Source organism: Oreochromis aureus, linkage group 3 (assembly GCF_013358895.1).
Source record: "Oreochromis aureus strain Israel breed Guangdong linkage group 3, ZZ_aureus, whole genome shotgun sequence".
NCBI lineage: Eukaryota > Metazoa > Chordata > Actinopteri > Cichliformes > Cichlidae > Oreochromis > Oreochromis aureus.
The window spans coordinates 42,582,293-42,597,430 of NC_052944.1; positions in this window are offsets into that span (position 1 = coordinate 42,582,293).

Genomic DNA, 15,138 nt, shown 5'->3' on the forward strand with positions numbered 1-15,138 from the left:
GACCACCTTCTATAGAGGAACTATCGAGAGCATCCTGAGCAGCTGTATCACTGTCTGGTTTGGGAACTGTGCCATATCGGACCGCAAGACCCTACAGCGGATAGTGGGAACAGCAGAGAAGATCATCGGGGTCTCTCTCCCCTCTATTAAGGACATCTACAACACAAGCTGCATTCGCAAAGCCACCAGCATTGTGGCTGATTGGACACACCCCTCTCACACACTCTTCACACACCTGCCATCTGGAAAAAGGTACCGAAGCATTCGGGCACACACATCCCGACTATGCAACAGCTTTTTTCCACAAGCCATCCGTCTCCTCAACAAAAAGGGACTGGACTGATAAACACACACACACACACACACACACACACACACTGTCTATCACTCAGCTCAACTCAACTACCTCAAAGCATCAACCTGTAAATGCTCTTTTTGCACAATATTATTATGTTTACTGTCCAACACTACCTACATACCAAGTATGTTTACTGTTACCTTTGCACTACCTACCTAGTTAGATAGTTAGTTTTAGTTAGATAGTTTTTGTTTTTTGTTAATTTATGTTGTAATTTATGTTAGGTCAGTCTGTCCTGTCTCTAGTTAGCTAGTTTAGTGTTTTTCTGTTAATTTATGTTGTAAATTTATTTATGTTGCATGTAGCACCTTGGTCCTGGAGGAACGTTGTTTCGCTTCACTGTGTACAAACTGTATATGGTTGAAGTGACAATAAAGCCAACTTGACTTGACTTGACTTGACTATTGGACCTGGACGAAACTCCGCTGTTGGACCGAGCACACAGAGCCCTGCGAGCGACCCCAGAAGATGAAGCCCTGCCACGACACTTAATCGCGAGGATACATTACTACCACACCATGGAAGAAATACTACGAAAAGTTTCTACCAGAAAGAATCTGAAGTTTGGAGATATTTGCGTTCAGATTTTCCGCGATCTACCTCGGGCAGTGGTAAAACAACGTGCTGCATTTACTCCAGCAAGAAACCTGCTTCGAGACCAACCCGGAGTCAAATATGGAGTTCTATACCCTGCTAAACTCAGGGTGACATACAATGGTACGGACCTGGTGTTTACGGATCCTAACGAAGCACGCCGCTACGCACAAGAAAAATTTGGACCTTAAAAAGGACGGCATAAGGTAGATAAATCAGAGCTCAGCCTCTGGCCTAGTGACACGTATTTACTTTGATGTAAAGAGACTATAATTTGTTATGGAGCTACGTTGGATAGAGGAAGTTTTGAGATAGAGTATTTTGGTAAGCTCAGTTTTTGTTACAGCATCCCTTTAGATTTTTTTGTTTTCGTTTTTGTTTTTATTTTTATTTGGGAGTGCGCGGATGGGGATGCATTGCTTACGTATTTGTCTTATTTTGTTATGGTTATACATGGGCAGGGCGGTGGGGGGTGAGGGTTGGGGCCCATATCTTGACTGCATAAGTATGGAAAGTACAAGAATTAAGCCGCCTTAATTTATTCAAATGCAAGACAATGGAAATGTAAAGAATGTGGACTTAACCTTTTGTACATGGAATGTGAAAGGTGTAAATGAGCCTATTAAGAGAGGCAAAGTGTTATCACACTTGAAATCTCTTAAAGCGGATATTATTTTTTTACAAGAAACTCATCTGAAAAATGCGGCTCACAATAAACTTAGGTGTAGATACAGGTGTATTATTCAACATTTTCCACTAAAACTAGAGGGGTAGCTATATTAATTAAGAAAGATACCCCGTTCAAGCATACTTCCACCATAGCTGACAAGAATGGTAGATATGTATTAGTGACCGGGGAGCTGCACGCTACTCCGATTACCCTACTGAACATTTATGGACCTAACCATGATGATCCAGAATTCTACAGAAAGGTTTTCAGCTTAATTCCGGATATACCTAATGGTAATTTAATAATTGGAGGTGATTTCAACTTAGTGTTAGATCCATACTTAGATAAATCCCTGTCCAAAAAAACTACATCGTGTAAAGGTAGCAACTTTATCAAAACATACATGAACAATATGAACATCTGTGATGTGTGGAGAACTTTAAATCCATCAGGTAGAGAGTATTCCTTCCACTCTCCAGCACATAACAGTTATTCAAGGATTGACTATTTTTTGGTGGACGGAAAAATGCTCTCCCTAGTTCGTAATGTAACCTACCACAATATTATTATTTCTGATCATTGCCCTGTCACCTGCTCCTTCGCACTTAGTAATCTCACTAAAGCATACAGGAATTGGAGATTCGACCCACAACTACTGAGTGACTTAAAATTTCAACAGTATATAAGTTCTCAGACCTCTTTATTCTTCGATATAAACGATAATGCCGAGACCTCACCGGACATATTATGGGAAACGTTTAAAGCTTATATTAGGGGGTCCATAATATCATATCAAGCTTCACGGAATAAAAATAATAAACTAGAACAATTAAAATTAGAAAAGATAATCCATGACTTGGACGCTAACAATGCAAAGGCTCCCTCTTTAGATAAGTACAACACTATTTGTGCATTAAAATATAAACTAAACCAGATATTAACTAGCAATATTAATAGAACGTTCATTCTTGTAAGACAGAAGTATTTCGAATTTGGGGATAAACCACACAAGTTGTTAGCTAGACAACTAAAGAAGTTAGAAAATGACAGAACGATTCACAAAATTAGATCACGTAATGGAAACCTGGTCACATCGCATAAAGATATTAATGATAACTTTAGACAGTTTTATGAATCTCTTTATACCTCTCATCCCACTGCAGGGCCTAAAGATATGCAGGATTTTTTAGATAAGTGTGATCTTCCTGTGTTAGATCAGGTGAATCGCAATATTTTGAATGCCAAGATTACAACTGAAGAAATCACTAAATCTATTGGTTTATTAAAAAATAACAAGAGTCCAGGCCCAGATGGGTTAGGGAATGAATTCTACAAACACTTCAAGATTAAACTTGTTCCATATCTATCTAAACTGTACAACCATGCATACAAAATGGGCACCCTACCACCAACATTGAATGAAGCAATTATTACAGTACTCCCAAAAGAAGGTAAAGTCTTGGAGGAAGTGGGATCATACAGACCTATTTCTTTATTAAACTCAGATCAAAAAATCCTGGCTAAAATACTAGCGAGTAGACTTAATACTAGTGGTGCAACGGATCAAAAATCTCACGGTTCGGATCGGATCACGGTTTTAAAGTCACGGATCGGATCAGCAAAAATAGAAAAAAAGGACAAAAATTCTACTCACCGTTTACTTATTTAAGTATTTTTTGCCTATTAAAAAACATTCAACTGAAGACTCATTCCACGCACTTATATAAAAACAAATTAAGGTGCAATATGGATATTATGGACCATGCTGGGCATCCTCTGCACACGGCCATAAACAACCAGAGGAGTCTGTTCAGTGACAGGTTGCTTCTCCCAAAGTCAAGGACCAGCAAACTTAAAAAGTCCTTTGTCCCACACACCATCAAACTGTTTAACTCCTCGCTGGAGGGGAAACGGGGACAGAGGAGGGAACAAGTAGCTGTAGTGCCTTTTCACTGTGCAATAGTTTTTGTTAATATCCAACGGTGTAATAGACTCACAATACTTAAAATGTGCCGTCCCCTTGTATTCTTATTCCTTTTTATTCTATTTATCCCTTTTGTATTCTCTGTATTTATAAATGTGTAAACATGGTATATTTCTGCTCACATTCTGCAACTTCTGTCGGTGATGTACTACCGGAAACTGAATTTCCCGGAGGAACCCACTCGAGGGATAAATAAAGTTTCATCTAATCCAGTGGTTCCCAAACTTTTTTTGCCAGGCCCCCCTTTTTTACAAGGGGCCCCCTTGTAAAACACATCCTCCAAACACACACACCCATATTTTGTTTACAAACTCCATTGCGGTTTATTTTACACCTCAAACATTTAGTAAACAATTAAGCAAATACAAGTAAACGGCAATAAATTACAGGTAGTAATAAAATATACTACTAACTCTTTTACGCTACGTCCACACCTACACGGGTATTTTTGAAAACGCAGCTGTTTCTATGCATTTGGGCTTTTCGTCAACACGTAAACGGCGTTGCGATTCACCAAAACGGAGATTATTTAAAACTCCTTTTTGCGTTTACGTGTGAACGAGGAATACAGAGTTAAATCACGCAACGTCAAAGGTATGTGCCTCTTTTCATGTCACGCTGTGCGCCACGTTATTGTTTACATGAGATGAATTGCAGAATGGCAGATAGAGACAAAATACTGTTGCTGTTAATCTGACTATCTGCAGGTTTTACACGCTTACATAGACGCACGCAGTTACTGTCCCTCCATTTAGAAAGGCAGAGGCGTCACGGTGTGATTATTTTACGTGTAGTTGTTTTTTTTCCTGTGTAATAATATTCAACATTGCTATCAATACATTTTTCAAAAAATGTCTCTCTGTGCAAAATGGGTTTAAACAGATAAACAGCTGTGGGATACTGTTTGTCCGTGATTTGAACCAGGGGGAACAAATTACGGCAGGATCAGCCTGATATTATTTGTATCCCACTGAACTTTACTGCATAAAGAGCTAACATGTCCAAAATGTCAGGAGTAGTTAGTTATTACAAGAAGTGTTTGTGAACTAAAAATCAAGAATGTGGGATACTGTTTGTCCGTGATTTGGAGAGCCCAGCGCGTGCTTCCGACGCAGGGAAACTAATTTTGCAGGGGAGACCTACCTTGGCACTTGTGCAGGTGAAGCCAAAGGGAAGATATGCTTCACCATATTTTCCTGTCTTTGGCTTGGAAGGAAGTTGGTTTGGAAACATATTTGGCTATGCTTCATCTCCTGCTTTGCGTTTATGTGGGAGCCCTGTCAAAGACCTGTCCACAGTGTCCAAGCGCTCTTCTTTTTTTTTTTCATACCGCGCCCCCCCTGCAATGGCTCTGCGCCCCCCTTAGGGGGCGGGCCCCACACTTTGGGAACCTCTGATCTAATCTAATGTAATCTATTGGGCAGTGCAGGGCTTTTTATCTACCACTCCGCTGTGATATAATGAGCGGTCACGGTCCCGTTGCTTTCCGTTGCCCTGGAGGTCCACCCATTTGTAGTTTGACAGTTCAGCCATAACTTTAAACTTCTCCTGCTCATACATGCTTGGAGCGATCTTGTCACACTGAAGTGGACGCGCAACGAGATATCATAGCGTGGCTCAAGCACGTTCATCACAGTTTAAACCCCTTGTTTTGCACAACAGACGACGGCCTCACGTCTGCAGCTACACACCCCATTAGCTTTAGTAATAGCTTTAGCCCGGTCGGACTGGGCAGCAAAGGGCTGCTTAAATGCCGCAAACTCCTCTGCTCCGCTACTTGGACCGCTAGCGCTGACCATAACTACCGCTTGACAGACTGACCACGCGCACCATACGCATACTTTTTTTCTTTTTCGAATCTTCGGATCACGTGCATACCGAACCGTGGAGTGGGATCGGTTCGGATTTCGGATCAACCGTGATCCGTTGCACCACTACTTAATACAGTAATAGATAAACTGGTACATCCAGATCAAACAGGCTTCATACCAGATAGGAGTTCTTTTAATAATCTCAGACGTTTATTTAATATAATTTATTCCCCCAAGGTGCAACAGGACCTACTTGTACTTAGCTTAGATGCCGAAAAGGCATTTAATCATGTGGAGTGGTCCTATCTCTTTGCAGTTTTAGAGAAATTTCAACTGGGACAAGATTTCATTTCTTGGATAAAACTACTCTACAAGAACCCCACAGCCAGAATTCTTACAAATCAAACATTATCAACTCAGTTTAAGCTCAGCAGAGGGACAAGACAGGGATGTGTTCTTGGTCCATTATTGTTTGCTCTGGCTCTGGAACCCCTGGCACAGACAATTCGAACTCATACTGATATACATGGTTATGACACAGCATACACTTCTAATACTATACCGCTTTATGCTGACGACATTTTACTATACATAACAAAACCCCTAACTTCCCTCCCAGCAATCCTCTCCGTTATTGACAAATTTAGTACCTTCGCCGGCTACAAGATCAACTGGGGAAAAAGTGAAGTATTGCCCATCAAATTAGAAAGCAAAGAATGGCTTACATCCCTCCCATTTAAAATAACTTACGAAAAAATTACATATTTGGGCATTACAATAACAAAAAGATACAGTTCCCTAATGAAAGAAAATTTTCTCCCTCTACTGGAGAAGCTTAAAAGCAACATCCAGTATTGGAGGACACTCCCTATCTCATTGATAGGGAGAGTGAACTCAATAAGAATGGTATTTCTCCCGCAGTATTTGTATTTGGTCCAAAATATTCCAATTTTCTTGCCCAAATCTTTTTTCAAAAAGTTGGACGCCATCATTATGCCGTTTATATGGAACTATAAAACACATAGAATAAAAGACCACCTATGTAAACACAGATCCCTTGGAGGACTTACACTACCCAATTTCATGCATTACTATTGGGCATCAAATTTAAGAATAATTTCCCTTTTACTGGATGATACAGCGCTACTCCCTCATGGCCTGCAGATGAAGCGGGAGGATTGCCTTCCTTATTGTGTTGGTGGAATATTACTCTCTCCTACTCCCTTGACAAATGCACATTATAATTCGAACCCAGTGATTCACACCACCTTGCAAATCTGGAGACAAATAATTAAGCACTTGAAATTGAAAACACTATCAATGTGTACACCTGTTACAGCTAACCCCTTTCCTTCCATCATGTGCAGACGGAGCTTTCAACGTGTGGCAGGAATTGGGAATTTGTAAACTAAAAGACTTATACTCAAACGACACCTTCATGTCATTTCAACAATTAAAAGATAGATTTGGATTATCGCATAGCCATTTTTTTTATATATCTTCAATTACGAAACTATATCCGTACATATCTGCCGCAGTTTGAAAACATGCCGTCTGACTTTCTGGATAGATGCCTTAGTGATAGACGTGGGTTTGAACAGAGAATTTCAGTATTCTATAATTCAATACAGGAGTTGAGTATACCTTCAACTTTTTCAATTAAAGAGGAGTGGGAAAAGGAATTTGGGATCCCCCTATCAGAAGATTTTTGGCAGGAGGTCTTAAGCAACATAAACACGCCTTTTATTAATTCCCGTCACTGTTTAATTCAGTACAAAATTATACACAGGTTACACTACTCAAGGGAAAGACTTCACAAAATGTACCCAGACTGCTCCCCCCTCTGTGAAAAATGCATGATACATTATGGAAATCTGTTACATTGTTTTTCACTTTGTCCAAGGCTTCAGGGTTTTTGGTGTGACATTTTTACCTACTTGTCTAATATTTTTAAGAGTAAGATTGAGCCAAATCCGATAGTAATTATCTTTGGGATCTCCAAAGAAACACAAAATTTACAACACTCTCAAAAAAGGTTTATGTCATATGCACTGATTATTGCAAAGAAACTGATCCTGCAGCTTTGGAAAGGCAACGAGACTCCTGTATTAAAGATGTGGCTTACAGAACTTACAAATACTCTTCATCTTGAAAAAATAAGATATACTATGAATGATAATGTAAAAGATTTTGAATTAATCTGGCACCCTTTACTTACATACCTTGGGAAAATATAAACTTTTTTTTCTGGCAGTCGGGGGATTGGGGCCCATAGTGGGTGTTTTTTTTGTTTGTTTTTTTTTCTCTTTCTTTTGTTGTTGTTTAATTGTCTGTTTTGTTAGCTTAGAGAAAAAAGGGGCATAAGTTCTGTTAATTTGTAACAACCATGATATTTGCTCCTAATAAAAGATATTTGAAAAAAAAAAATCTGTTAATTCTTTGTTTTTATATTCACCAGGTCCCAATATGCCCAAATATCAAAGAGAAATTAAAAATGCATGCCAGGGAAGAGTTCTGATCTTAGGAGGATAATATTTATTTTCATTTTTCCGGCAGTATATAAAAATTGGTGTATCTCAAAAATAAACCTATGAAGAAACTCAAAATAAATTTCCTGTTGTTGGAAACTATTTTGTGCAACTTTTTTGTATTTACAGTTTTGAGGGATAAACCTCTTACATTTCTCTAAGTAGAAATATATGTTTAAAAAAAAAGATTTTACATTTTTTTGTAGTTTGTTGCACTTTTTTGCACTTTATGTAGTTACTTTGCACTTAATGCATACATATTATTAAAATTTGGGCTATAATGGTTGTAATAATGTATAGCAACTTGAAATGCTCCCAAAAATGGCACCACTGCTTGTAAAATTATAAAGATAAGCTCTGGCGGACTTGGTTCTATGGTAGGTCTTAAAGGGTTGACTCCTAAAGCTTCTAAAATCACTCAAGGATTAATCAGATATATCTACCCAGTTGGTCACCTTAGCTTCTTATGATGTGGATCATCTGTTCACTTTTTATTGTAGATTAAAGCAAATTTATATTTGAGGTAACTTGTTTTGATTTATGTAATTGTTATTTTAATCAGAAACAGGCGTTGTCACATGTGTCTGACTTTTGTCAATGTGGACAAAAAGAGCAGATGCTGGACTTTAGTTCTAAACATTTGGAGCTTGTGTATGTTTTTTTGTAAATGTGTGCTGTACTTTATGCATACAGAGTATAAAAATGTAGCTTCTACAAAATTTATACATTTCTGAAGATATGGTGATAACATTTTGAGCATCTGTAAATCACAATCAGACTAGTTCACACATTAATTCCACACGAAATTGCTGAGGTATACTTGAACACTGTATACCATAATGAGAGTGAAACAACTATGGAAATATTAAAATATTTGAAAGTTAAAGAGCAAAACTGAGAATTAATAATTAAATTACTACACACTGAAAACAGGTGCAACAGACACAAACATGACAGAGGTTTAAGTATGTCTGTCATACTAATGAGACTCCATCACTTGTTTTCCCACATGGCTTTCTCTTTAGTGAGTCAGTCTGCTCACTTCCTTCATGCAAGCACACAGACTTATTTTCCTCTGAGTGTCCAAAAGGTGTCCTCAGACTAACCCCTCTGCTCTCGTTGTTGTAGCTCACAAACTACCAGTGTTGGGACTAACGCGTTATTAAGTAACGCGTTACAGTAACTACGTTATTATTGTGGTAACGAGCACGGTAACTAGTTATTATGCCAAAATCAGGAACGCGTTACTCGTTACTGGGATTTAGATAGGCTCGTTATTCGTTACTTCGTGTGGTGGATATCGCGGAGCTTCCACACATTCAGTAACATTAGCAAGTGGTGGAGGCCAGCAGGTGGATGAAGGAAAAGGGAGGCAAGAGGAGAGACCTGAAGCGGCCGCCAGTCCGAGTGTCAGGTGAACTGAACTTCAGGTAAGAAGTTATGACCTGCAGTCTATCTGGGTCAGATATAAACCAAGTTTAGGTGGAGTTTATTTTCGTTGTGCTGACTTTTTACAGTCAGTTACTGCCTGCTAGCTAGCATGACGGAGTTTCTACACAGCTGGGTGGGTGCTATGATGTCACTGATAGTGAACTTTATTTCATAAGGTTAGTTAGTAGAGTTTCCAATGGCTACTTAAAAAATGGAATGGTCCCTCATTCAGAGAAAATACTACACGTTTCATATTGAGCTGAGAAGAGACGCCGTTTGTCCCGGACTTCAGCTATAATGAAAAAATGACACAAAGTTGGATTTATTCTGCATCTTTATGCTGCAGCTGCATCTTCTCCTCTCATTCTCCCCCCTCCCTCTCCTGTTGCTACTTGAATCATGAAACTGATCAATGATCAGCTGATCGGCTTTTCTCTCTTGTTTGTTTATCGCCCACTTTGCGCTAGAAAGAGGAAACCAGCGGATGTCGCGCTAAACAACAGCAGCACGTTTAATCTTGATCAGCTGTTGTTAGAATTTATTTAATATTAATTTCTAGTATCAGCTGATGTTTGCTGGAGCCACAGCTGTAAAAGCTGCTGGTCATGATGTCGGTTTGGATATGTGGTGAGAGGGAAACATGAAGATGAAACCAGGAGATGTCCTTACTGAATCATCAGAGCTGAACAGGTGATGGAGAAAAAGCTTTACCTTTTAGGTGACATGAATGAGTTGAAGTTATGAACTGTTTCTGAGAGACAAATAACACCAGGATCCTTTTCTATGTAGTTGACAGCTGGTAACTGTGCAGGGGCGGGTCTAGCAAAGTTATGCCAGGGGGCCAGGTAGGGCATTAACGGGGAAAGGGGGGCACAAGGAAATACTTTTCTTACTTATTCTCATTTAAAATATCTAGCTTTTATTTAAATAATTATCTGGATCTTGTGAACAAAGTTTTTATCTAACGTAAAATGTATAGAAATCATACATATACCAAAAGGACAGTGTACATCACTGTCACAACAGCGTTTGTTTTCATTCAAAGGCTTTATGGCTTTAATACCTGGTGGGCCGGTCTGTAGTCAAAATGCCCAATTTTTTGTCCCAGTCCAGCCCTGCAGGTTAATACTGGCAGTGTCACCATGCCAGCTGACTGTATTTCATCATCAGCCAGTGTTGTTCTTTATATATCAATATTACCAAGGTTTACCATAAGGCAGCATAGAAAGTATTTACTTGCTTTCAGGTTTTATTCAAATGTTAGTCTTTTCATTTGTTTCCCCACTTTTTTCCTGATTCAAAATCAAACACCAGTTTGTGAGAAGATTATCTTCTCTTTTTAAAAGGCAGATAAAGTTTTGCATTGGCTAATTTGCCAATTGTATGTTAAAAATGTTTGTATTTTAATATTCAAAAATGTTTTTGCCCAAAACATATGTGCACTATATGTCAGTAAAAATACTATGCAAATATTGCTGTCCTTGAATGCTGAATAAACACTGACAAAGCACTGATTGTATCTCTTGTATGTTATCAATGCAGTATCTAAAAACTTTGCACTGTAGTGGTTAAAATCTCATTCTAATAAGAGTTAAAAGCGCATTCGGTTATTAGGTTTATAGGGTTATTGAATTATGGTTAATAGTTGGTAGAATCTTTTTTTTTAACATTATCTGCCAATTACATCTGCCACCCTTCTCCAAATCTGTGCCCCTACCTGCCCCCCCCCCCCCCAACAAAAATTTTCTAGACACGCCACTGGTGTGGGGAATTTGGTTTGACATGCTACACAACATTTCAGTAAACATATTTATCACTGCACTCAAGATAAGGCACAAAAACCAACTAGTCTGACTTCATGGTTGTCTAATGCCTTCATAACTTGTAGAGATAGGTGGAGCTGAGCATACTTTCTAGATATAATAATAATAACAATAATAATAATGATAATAATAATAATAATAACAATGATGATTTGCATTTATGTAGCGCTTTCCCACACCCTCAAATTGCTTTACAATTCCACTATTCATTCGCTCTCACATTCACACACTGGTGGAGGCAAGCTACAGTTGTAGCCACAGCTGCCCTGGGGAAGACTGACAGAAGTGGGGCTGCCATATCACGCCATCGGCCCTTCTGGCCAACACCAATAGGCGGTAGGTGAAGTGTCTTGTCCAAGGACACAATGACAGATATTTAAGATCCAAGGCAATACGAAACAGGTGCTGGTAACAATGGCTCTCCAACAGTTTGTGTGCAGTTTCACATTGGTGATCATCTTCTTATGCAAAGGTAAGAAAAGTTTTTTTTTTGTTTTTTTTTTTACATTTTCTCTTTACTGATGTACAAATGTTCACTATTCTATATAAAATGTTCCAGCTGAATACAAGGAAACATTGAATTTTTCATCAATGTCATTCAGTGTCATATCTAATATTATAATTTAATGAAGCAAGACAATCACTTTGTTATTGTAGGTAGAGTAAAATTTTCAGGTATCTGTACTTAAGCAAATATGATAAAAGAGGCGAAACCGTGCATCACTAGTCAGGGGTTAAAGTAGCCCGGTGTTTTGGGGTTTTTTTGCTTTTCTTTTCTCATTTTACCACAACACTGAAGTTACTCTATGTGTCGACAAGTTATGGTCATGGAACTTGAACATAAAAGGAACATAACAGAGTAACTTGTCGTGGCAGTTAATCTCAAATGCAGTGTTTATATCAGCTCAACAAACATCAGCAAACACATACTGTCTTTGCTTACATGTAACATTTAAAGCTCACGTGTAAGTTCTCATGTTTTTAAATTAGGCTTATTTCTGTGTCTGGTCAAAATATAATTCCAATTATTTTGTCACGGCTGCCGAGGCGAGCCGTGTGGTGTTGGAGGAAAAGGAGGACCCAAAATGCAGGCAGTGACTGATGATTCGAGTGACATTTATTTACAAATGGTGGAGTGGCAAAAAACAGGCAGTGAGGGAAGAGAGTTAACAGAACAACCTAAACTGGGAAAACTAAATAACAAACCAGAGAACATACGAACGGGGTGAGAGGCAGAGAGAGACGCAGATGAGGAACAGGACACCGTGGAACACAGACGAACCGGCAACAGGCAGGAGAACACACAGGGCTTAAATACACACACCAGTAATCAGGGGATGAGAAACAGGAGGGCAACACAGCTGGGAGAAATCAGAGCTGACGGGACAGGGGAAACGTAAACTGAACACACTCACATCAGACGGAGACCTTCACAATAAAACAGGAAACTCACAGACACAGAACCAGACAAGACACTGAACTAAACAGACAGATTCACAAACAGACAGTGTGACACCATGGACAGACGGAGGGAACACAGAGAAGTGGGGGCAGGCAAGCAAAGAACAGAAACCTAACAAATGGCAAATCACAACAGAATACATACTCGGAATGAACAAAAGCATAAGGAAACACAAAACACTGAGTCGGCAGGCTCAGGACCGTGACATATTTGAATGATTTTCTGGAATAAATCTGTTCTAATGGGCAGCAGGAGGCATCTAATTACAAATAAACAAAATATTAATGTCATAGTCCCTCAGAGTTAGGTCACAGTGTAGCAGAGATGAATTTGAAGTTAAGCTGATGACTCTTAGATTCATTCACTGAATCCTGCCGTTATACCAGCCGAATAGTGTCTAATATAAATACAGTTATTACATGACTATAGCACAAGGTACAGCTAGCTTTACTCGAAATAGCTGGTAGAATTGCTGTCATTCAGACAAGAATGTTCTTCAAGTTTCAAGTTTGGTTTTAACCTTTTTTTTCCTTCTGTCAGCTGTACAGTAATTACAAAAAGAAACAGTACCATCAACAGTTGTTTCAATGACAAAGGTTTTTCTTTGAACTATTAAATTATTCTGTTACATAAAATCTTCCAGTTTTCTGACACAGAGAGGGAGTGAGATAACTGGAGGAACCATCTGTGTATCATGTGGATACCTCAGTCTAATGTTTAGATGCTCAGCTGTTTTGGGTTGATACTTCTCAAAATAACATTTGCATAACTGCCAGTACTCAAGATTTCCCAGTAGAGAGTTGTGTTGATCACAGTTATCTCTCAACTCTGTTTGTTTTTATTGTTGTGGCTGATCAGTGTACTCACTGTTTAACTGTTGTCTCCTTCCTTTTGTCAGAATGTGGGAGCAAGCCTGGGAACAGCAGCAGCATTATCACAGGTCAAGATGCAACACCAGGAAGTTGGCCCTCGTATGCTGCTATAGTTATAGTTGGATTTCAGTTTGGAGGGTCTCTGATCAACGACCAGTGGGTGCTGACAGTTGCGTCCTTCATTCCACTGTGAGTTGCTGCTGCAAGTTTACTCTTTTGTTGACACTATAATGATCTGTAATATTTATGTGCAGTAAATGAATACCACACATCCTTCTGTTAAGATTTCCTCACAGCCAGCTGTGATGAGCCTTTGGCTAACATTTAAAAACAACAGCTGTTGACCAAAGTGCTGAACTGCAATGCACGGCGATGTCTGTATAACAATGAAAAGAGATGCCACATTTGTTTAAAATTAAATCTGCTGACTGCTTAGTACTGTCTTAATGATCAACATCAGGTGCTTTAAAAATAATTTGTTTTGTACTTGTGTGTGTCAAGTGACACACTAACAGAGTGGGTTCCAACTGTGTATCTGGGAGGTTACAACCTGTCAGGTTCAAACCCAAATCAAGTGAATCGAACAGTGGAAAACATCATCTGCCATCCTGAATTCGACTTCACAACTCTTGAGAACGACATATGTCTTCTGAAGCTGTCAGCTCCTGTGAATTTCACAGACTACATTCAGCCGATCTACTTACCCTCAGAAAACAGCACTTTCAACAACGAGCGCAGCAGCTGGATTATCGGTTTGGTTTATAATAGTAAGTTATAAACTTTTTATTTTCTTTAACAGCATTGTGTTGGAGTCTTTGGGTAGACCTGATCTTTGATTTCTCTCCAATTAGGTGATGGTACTTTCACCAAAACCCTGCAGGAGGCAAAAGTACCAATAGTGGAAAACAATGAGTGCAAAGGCATCTTTCAAGGGAGCTATCCCAAGATTACAGAGAACATGATCTGTGCTGGAGACAACGATTCATGTTTGGTGACTATAACGTTTTTTGTTTGTTTGTTTTTTATGTATTTATTATGCAATCTGTCGTTCACTGATAATCTCTTGCTTTTGATCACACTTTGATTTATTGTTTTGCTGTAGTTGTCCATAGATATAATATTCATGTTCATGTTTTATCAAAGGTTTTTTAAAGCTAATTAATTTTAAATTCAACACATTAGGTTGAATTTTAAAAGAACGGAGTTCCTTACTGCAACAGGTCAGCCAGATAGAGTAGTTTTACTAGAATCAATATTTGGAAGCTCCAGATGATGCTGTTAATATCAGTTCTTTTGTCCATTTTCTCGCCTTTCAGAATTTCAGTTTAATTCAAATTCATTGCAGTCTGTCCTTAGAAGACACTTTTCACTTTTTATGTCACTTTCGGTGTAGGGAAATCTTATGAATTGTGTCATAGTTTTGTTTGACAAATCTATGTGACTGATTAACTGGCAGCAAAAAACACCAGTTTCCATTTTATACATTCAGTTTGAAGGAACCACCATGGGTTATTCAGCCAACCTTAGCACTAAAAAAATGGTAACAAAAAGGCTTTTTTAAGTAACCACAGTACTCACTGGTTTATATACTCTATGTGTAAAAAT